Source organism: Echinops telfairi, unplaced genomic scaffold, assembly GCF_000313985.2.
Source record: "Echinops telfairi isolate 266 unplaced genomic scaffold, ASM31398v2 ScPeMD7_2;HRSCAF=8, whole genome shotgun sequence".
Taxonomy (NCBI): domain Eukaryota; kingdom Metazoa; phylum Chordata; class Mammalia; order Afrosoricida; family Tenrecidae; genus Echinops; species Echinops telfairi.
Window position 1 is genome coordinate 10,739,278 of NW_022103898.1, and position 7,706 is coordinate 10,746,983.

Here is a 7,706-nt window from a genome sequence, read left to right on the forward strand (position 1 = left end):
GATTGGGGAGAAAGAAAATAAAATTAAAAATGAGGTGAAGAAAAGTTCCAAAGTTATTTCATTAAGCAAAGTAAGGAAAAACTGTGAAAGCCATCTCTGGAAGGTGGAAACCTGTCAGAGAGGGAAAGTTCCAATATTTTCCACTAATAAAGAGCGAGACTTCATCTCATATATTTTGGACATATTGTCAGGAGAAACCAGTTCCTGGTGAAGTACATCATTCCTGATAAAGTGGAGGGGCAGCAAAAAAGAGGAAGTCTGTCCACGAGATGGACTGACACCATAGCTATAACAATGGGCATAGGAACAATTGTAAGGCTAGCACAGGACTGGGCAGTATTTTGTTCTTTTGTGCACAGGGTTGCTATGGGTTGGAACTGCCTTGAAGGCACCTAACAAGAACAATAAAAAGCAATAGAAAAGTAGTAAGAATGTCCCCTGTTGAAGGCAGAAAACTTACGAGACCCAGAAAAACAAGGTAGTCCCTGTAGAACAGTGGTTCTCAACCTTCCAAACCCAAGACCCTTTAATACAGTTCCTCATGTTTTGGTGACCCCCCAATCATAAAATTATTTTCGTTGCTACTTCATAGCTGTAATTTTGCTACTGTTATGAATCAGACGAACCGTGTGAAAGGGTCGTTCGACTCTTAAAGGGGTTGCAACCCACACTTTGAGAGCCACTGCTGTATAAGGTCCTGAATTAAGGTAGTTATAAGGTAGAAAGAAGGAAACATCACCCCAACCTAGAATAGTTCTGGGCAAAGGCAAGTGCTTAAATCTTTCCTACATTAACAATGAACACAGAATTTATTTGTGTTTCGTGGCATGGATGGAGAGAAGTATCAAAAATGACTCCAAAACTCTAAGCCAGAATCACCAGGATATCGTGATTCTGCTATTATATAACAAGAGAAAAATGGAGAAGCAATTTTTTTCTGAGGGAATGTTAAATTTTCTTTTGGCCACCAGGTCCAGGAACCAAAATTAAAAGAATGTTATCTGGGTTTCTATGAGGTGCATACTACACGTGATCTTACCTCAAAGGGAAGCTCAAGGAAGCAGCAGTGAAATCTGAATGTTGAATTTCAATATTCAATTATTTAAATATTGAAAGTACCAGAGACCACGGGAAGAACAAACAAAACTGTATCAGAAGAAGTGCAGTCAGAATACTCCTCAGAGGGAAAGATGGCAAGACTTCGTCTCACGTACTTTGGACATGTTGTTAGGAGAGACCAGTCTCTGGACAGGGCACCATGCTTGGTAACACAGAAGGGCAGTAAAAAGATAGATTGACAAAGGGCTGCACAATGGACGGAACTATAAGAACACCTATGAGGCACAGAACCAGGTGGTGTTTTGTTCTATTGTACACAGGGTCACTATGAGTTAAAAACAACTTAGTACCTAATAACAAAAATATTTTATGTGCATGATAAGGGAAACGCGGCAATGAGGGTAGAATAAAGAAGACTAAAGAAAAGAAAGAATTTAAGAACAGAAAGAGGACAACAAAAACCCAAGCAGGGAAAAATATGAAAGAGGTAGAAATATAGCTGTAACGAAATAATAACTTGCTGTCAAACCTGACTCAGTTAATAATTGGGAATTCCTAGTCTCAGGTTGACTACTCGGAATCTTTGACCATCCCTCTTACTCCTAAAATTATCATATACAGCTGAGTATCTAATGACCTATCAGCACTTTCTACTCACACTATTTTTAAAAAAAGCTCAATAAAGCTGTAACTTTATAATGCTGAGGGGCAACCAGCTGTCCCCAAAATTAAAGAGACAAGTAAGCTCAAGGGCTTATGTAAAGGGACATGAACTCACCAGCTGAAAGCAGCAAAGAGAAATGAAAGCATAATTAGAATAAAATATGATCTTATCCCCAGTCTCAACCCCTTTTCTACTGACTCCCTCTCTACCCCACCCCCCACAAGGCCCAGCCAGATAGTCACAGCTTATAGCACAACCTACTGGTGCTAGGGACACATGGGACATTTACTTTAACTGAGCAGCGCACATTGCCTTTCAATTTGATTCCAGCTATGAACACCTTCTAGTTTGAGCCTGATGCTTATTCATTCACCCAAAATATGTACAAAGGAATAAGAAATCCAGGATAGGTAAATCCCTAGAGAGAACAACTAGAATAATAGCTTCTTAAAGTTATTCCAGGGGAGGTTGGGGGGAAATGAGGACCTAATAATAAGGATTACAAAATGAAAATGTTCTAAACAATTGTGATGATGATTGCGCACAACTCGTTTTGTATATTCAGATCAGTGAATTCTGTGGTATGTGAATTGTGTATAAATGAAACTTTTTGAAAAAACAATCTTTTTTCACTTGAACTTTTTTAACCTCCCATATAAAGGGATCAGACATTGCTCTAGGCACTTGGGAGTACAAAAGCTAAAGGACATCCCTGTTTTTGTGGTGCTTACATTCTACTGGGAGAGAAAAATAAAACACAAGTAGATAAATGCATACCAAATAAAATAACTACAGACAACTGTTGTTTTATGTGCGCAGGGCAAAGCTGCTATTTTGGAGTAAATGTTTCAGAAAGATCTCATTGAGAAAATGGTATCTGAGGTGAGTTGACTAATAGCCAACACTTGATAAGCACCTTTGATAAGTGATGCATTTGTGTCTATAAACTCAATCTTTACAACACAAAGAGGTATTACATTATCACTATTCTTTACAGTTGAGGACACGGAGACACTAAGAAGTTAAATAATGTGCCCAAGGTAACTTGATTCGCTAAGTGGCAGAGTCGGGATTTTAATTTGGGTGGTTGGCTTCAGAAGTCAAGCTCCTAGCCACTACCCGATCTGACTGCCTGAATCTGATGAGCACCAGTCAATCATGCAGAGGCAGCAGCAGGTGCAAGTGCAGACCACGAAGTGGAAATGAGCTGGCCTCTTCTAGGAAATGGGAGATCAGTATGGCCAGCAAGCAGAGAGAGTGGGAGAATACACTGTGAGAACAAGCAGATGTCACAAAGGTTTTAAGCAGTGGAAATGACTTGATCCATGCTTTTAAAAGACGACTGTCCCAGCTGTGCAGAGAAGACCACTGGGGTGCACATTTACCTGAGCTTGCCTCTCAACTAGTTGGGGGTAATTTAATATTCTGCCTGGTCCATTAACAATGCAAAAATGTTGTTTTAGGGAGAACATGCTCTGTGACCTGTATCCTAAGATATCCTATCACCAGCAACAAATGTACAAGTGTGCTTGATACAAATGATGTATGGATTGTTATAAGAGCTGTAATAGCCCCCAATAAAATTATTTTTTTAAAAAAGATATCCTATCACTGTTTGATATGACCTTGAGCAAGTCACTTTGAACCAACTTTCACTTTTTAAAACTGATCAATATCATCTGTCCTGATATTTTGAAGGATCCTATGCGGAGTTATTCTCACAAAAGTACAGGGTGTTTATATACAAGGTGTTATTCTGTTGCAAATGTTGACAATGTGCCTTAACTGTCCTCCCCTTCTCCACCCCACCCTTAGCCAAAGGGCTGCTTAAAATTGATTTTGGCAAGATGGCTCCAGCCCACTCCTTGAACTATTTCCATGCACCTAAAACACTACTTTCTTTATGATTGTTGATTGCTTTTCTATAATTTTCAAATGTGGTCTAATTTTTTCATGTGAAATTCTATTTGTCTTTTAGTAATTTATTTCTCTATGCTACGGATATAACAGACAAAACTTAAATATAATTAAATATTTAAATTTATAATATAAATTGAACATTTTGTGTACTCACACAAGTCACGTAATCCATTATGGCAATCTTCAGGTTTAGGAATTCTTCCATCATTTCCACTCTAACAAAGAAACCCTAACCTCCAAATATAGGTAGCTGAGGAGGGAAGAACTAAAAGGGAAAACCGAAAAGGGAAGGATAGGACAACCTGAAATGGTGCCAGGCCACAGGGCAGATAATCTGCCACAGCAGTCCTGCCAGAGTGGTAATCAAGACAGACTGTTGATTTTTTTTAACATATTAGCATTGAGGTGAAAAACTTACATACAAAACCTCACTGGACTAAAAATGGGCCAAAGTTGGGTGCAGAGGAAAAGACATACTGTGTATGCCCTTTTTCATGCCACAACCAAACACGTAGAGAGCTATTTTCTAGCACCAGTAGCTTCCTCATTTGGTCTCTCAATGAACTCTCTCCCTGTATCTCAATAATATGTATCTACTTTGAAAAAGAAACAAATTTTTTTTTTCTAAATTCTTAAGAACACTGAAAACAAAATATTTTGCCATTAAAAAAGAAACTCTCACAATGTTGTAGGTACATCCGAATATAGCCACACACACTCAGGGACCAGTATTTATTTTCTTTGGGTTCACTAGATGCTTCCAAGCGCCTACTGATGCTATAATGCTGAAGAACTCTCAGGGTACTGCAGACACTGATGACAGCACTGTGGCATGGGTGCTGAAATACAAAGGCAATTGACTAGCATACCTATTTATAAATTATTCTTTAATTGTACAAACAAGTTTATTAATTAAACTGGTAAGATCAGTTACCACACAAAAGCATTGGCTCTTCAAGTAACCTTCACAGAATGTGGTAAAGAGTTTATGTTTTAAACACGTTTTCACATCTCACGGCCATTAAAAGCTTCAATCAAGGTAAAACCTCTGAAAATACAATGAGCCTTGATAATTAAAATAAAACAGCTTCTAAGGCTCATTATTATTCTCTAACAGGATCTTGCTTTAAACAGTATCACTCTCAATATTTCTGAAAAGGGGCTGAGCACTTCTGAGTTTAAAATGCAATAAATTTACCCAAACCAAATCTGTTGGTGACTCTGGTTCATAGTAGCCCTATACACAGGGTTTCCAAGGATATTATAATCATTACAGTTACAAATTGTTACATCTTTCTTCCCTGGAACAACCAGTGGCTTCAACTGTCCAAATTCTTGGTTGGCCTCCAAGTGCTTGACCACATTACTACCAGCATTTCTTGTAACAGACATTAGTAAATGTAATTTCAATCTCAGTAGTTATATCTAAAGCTTTAAAATAAACGAGAGGGAGAGAACTAACAAAGACATCCATATTACCAAACAAAGCAAATAATACAACAAAATGTTCTGCCCAGTACTGCAGGAATTTCCACATTACAGCTACATCTAAAGGTAATTATCAAAGAATTTCTAAAAGGCTAAGAATCACAGCAGCAGTCAGTGCTATGCACTTTGAAAACATCTGTGTAGGCAACAAGCATGGTGTGAGCAGCAAGAGAAGGTAAACACATGACAACAAAAAAAATCTTCAAATATCTTATTGGCATATTTTTAAATGGAAAGTGTCTGAATGAATCAAGAAGAAAGGAAACACACTGTTGCTCCCCCATCTGATTCAGTCACTTTAAACCCATGGTTGACAAGAAGAAAAGAACACAATGGGAAGAGAATTATGAGCATTTTCAAATATCAGAAACTACCAATCTAAGGGGGCAAAACAAATGTCTTATCTAAATAAATGTAGCAATTACTGGAAGTTATTAACCAGCAGCTGTTCTCCCCTTTTCCTTGAAACTAAACACTTGTTTCAGTGAAATGCATGCAGAATAGTGATGACATTTTCCAGCCTCCCTTGCAACTCTGTGTGTAAGTAAAGATATTAGGTGTGATTTGGGGCAAATATCCTTAAAGGATTTAGATACGTTCTTCTTTGATCCTACCTCCTTCCTTCTTTCTGGCTGGAAAGTTGAGGAGATGGCAAAAGGATAAGCAACCATCTGAAGAAGAAGCCATATGCTACATAGCTACGCAACAACAAAAAATTGATCCTTAAAAAAAAAAAATTGGGCAGTTGTGGGCCAGTCTTCCGAGATCCTGTCTACCAACACCGTGCGAATGGCCTCCCAAAACCACAACCCAGCCGCAGCCCGTGTCACAGCCGCCCAAAAAGGCACCAAGCCCAGCAGGGGCACAGCCCGGGGTTCCGTGGGCAAGAGGCTAACTACAACACAAGCTGATGACCCTCATGATGTCTGGCGACAAAGGAATCTCTGCCTTCCCGGAATCAGACAACCTTTTCAAGTGGATAGGGACCATCCACGGAGCAGCTGGGACGGTCTATGAAGACCTGAGGTATAAGCTCTCCCTGGAGTTCCCCAGTGGCTGCCCTTACAATGCACCCACAGTGAAGTTCCTCACCCCCTGCTACCACCCAACGTGGACACTCAGGGTAACATCTGCCTGGACATCCTGAAGGACAAGGGGTCTGCCCTGTATGACGTCAGGACTAGTCTCCTCTCCATCCACAGCCTGCTGGAGAGCCCAACATCGACAGCCCTTTGAACACACACGCTGCCGAACTCTAGAAAAACCCCACAGCTTTTAAGAAATACCTGCAGGAAACCTACTCAAAGCAAGGCTCCAGCCAAGAGCCCGGACCCTCCCTGTCCTTGCGTTGTGTTGTCTTCTCTTCCGTGGATGTCTGTCCTCCCTCCCCACTTCCCTTGATTTCTGTGTACAACTCTTATCTTAAGCTGTGGTGTCATTTCGGTTTTGTTTGTTTTTTAAATTAAGTCTCCATTTTCACCCTTGTGATGATTATATTAAATAAGTAACATTTGGGTTTGGGGAAAAAATTGATCCTCTAACAGTATTATAACAAGCCCTGGGCTACCTATCTCTTTTACATAGAAATAAAGTTGCATTATGATTTGTCACTGTTATTTTACATTTGGTCACTTGATTGAGCATAATTCTAGTACAGACTTTGGTACCAGGAGCTGATGCTTCATGAGAAAGAATGTGGTATGTGGCATTGTCTTAATGGCACAGTGGCAGATATTGAACATTCAGAAACTGGAGTAAAAAGAAAATGCAATCGGAAAATACTTGATAAAACCACTTCTAGATTGTCTTGGAAGACTACAGCTTTATGGAAAAATAGTTGGAATTTCATGTTTATGTTCTCATGGCTTCTTGCAACTTTCAACAAAATTATATCAGAGGAGTAAACTCAGACTACAACTAGTCCATCAGTGCTATAATACAACATAGCTGTCTACGATTATTTAAAGGTAGTTAAGTGGAATGGATGTCAAATGGCAGCCTCAGTAGAAGACAATGACTCTGCTATACAAAGCTATGAATATAAAGGTACACACATACAAAGGCTAAAGGCTGCCTTCTCACAAACCCGCCGTATCAGTTAAGCCTCATGGTAACTGCCATTAAGTTATATGAGAGATGGCAAGACACAAAACTCATTGGCATCAAGTCAATTCTGACTTATAGGAACCCTATAAAACAGAACAGTACTGCCCCTGTGGGTTTCTAAAACTGTAAATTTTGAACTGCTGACCTTTCGATTAGCAGCCCAACAGGTAACCCACAACACCCCCAGGGCTTCCCGGGCAAGACAGCAAAAAACAACAACAAAAACCCTCACTGCCATGGAGTTGATTCCAACTCATGCTCCTAGGGAGAAACACAGGGCTTTCTATTCCCACACAAAGAGTTACAGTCTCGAGCATGATAGTGGGACAAGAGGAAAGTCAAAGGAAATAGAGGAAAGAGCTAGGAGGTAAAGGGAATTTATAGAAGTCTAAATAAAGGCATGTACATATGCAAATATATTTATATGAGGATTGGGAAATAGATCTATGTGCATATATTTATAGGTTTA

General features: G+C 39.5%; 1 pseudogene; it reads left to right on the forward strand.

Moving 5' to 3' along the window:
• Window positions 1-5,920: 5,920 nt before the first annotated feature.
• LOC101652482 overlaps window positions 5,921-7,706 on the forward strand; it is a 121,356-nt pseudogene continuing 119,570 nt past the window's right edge.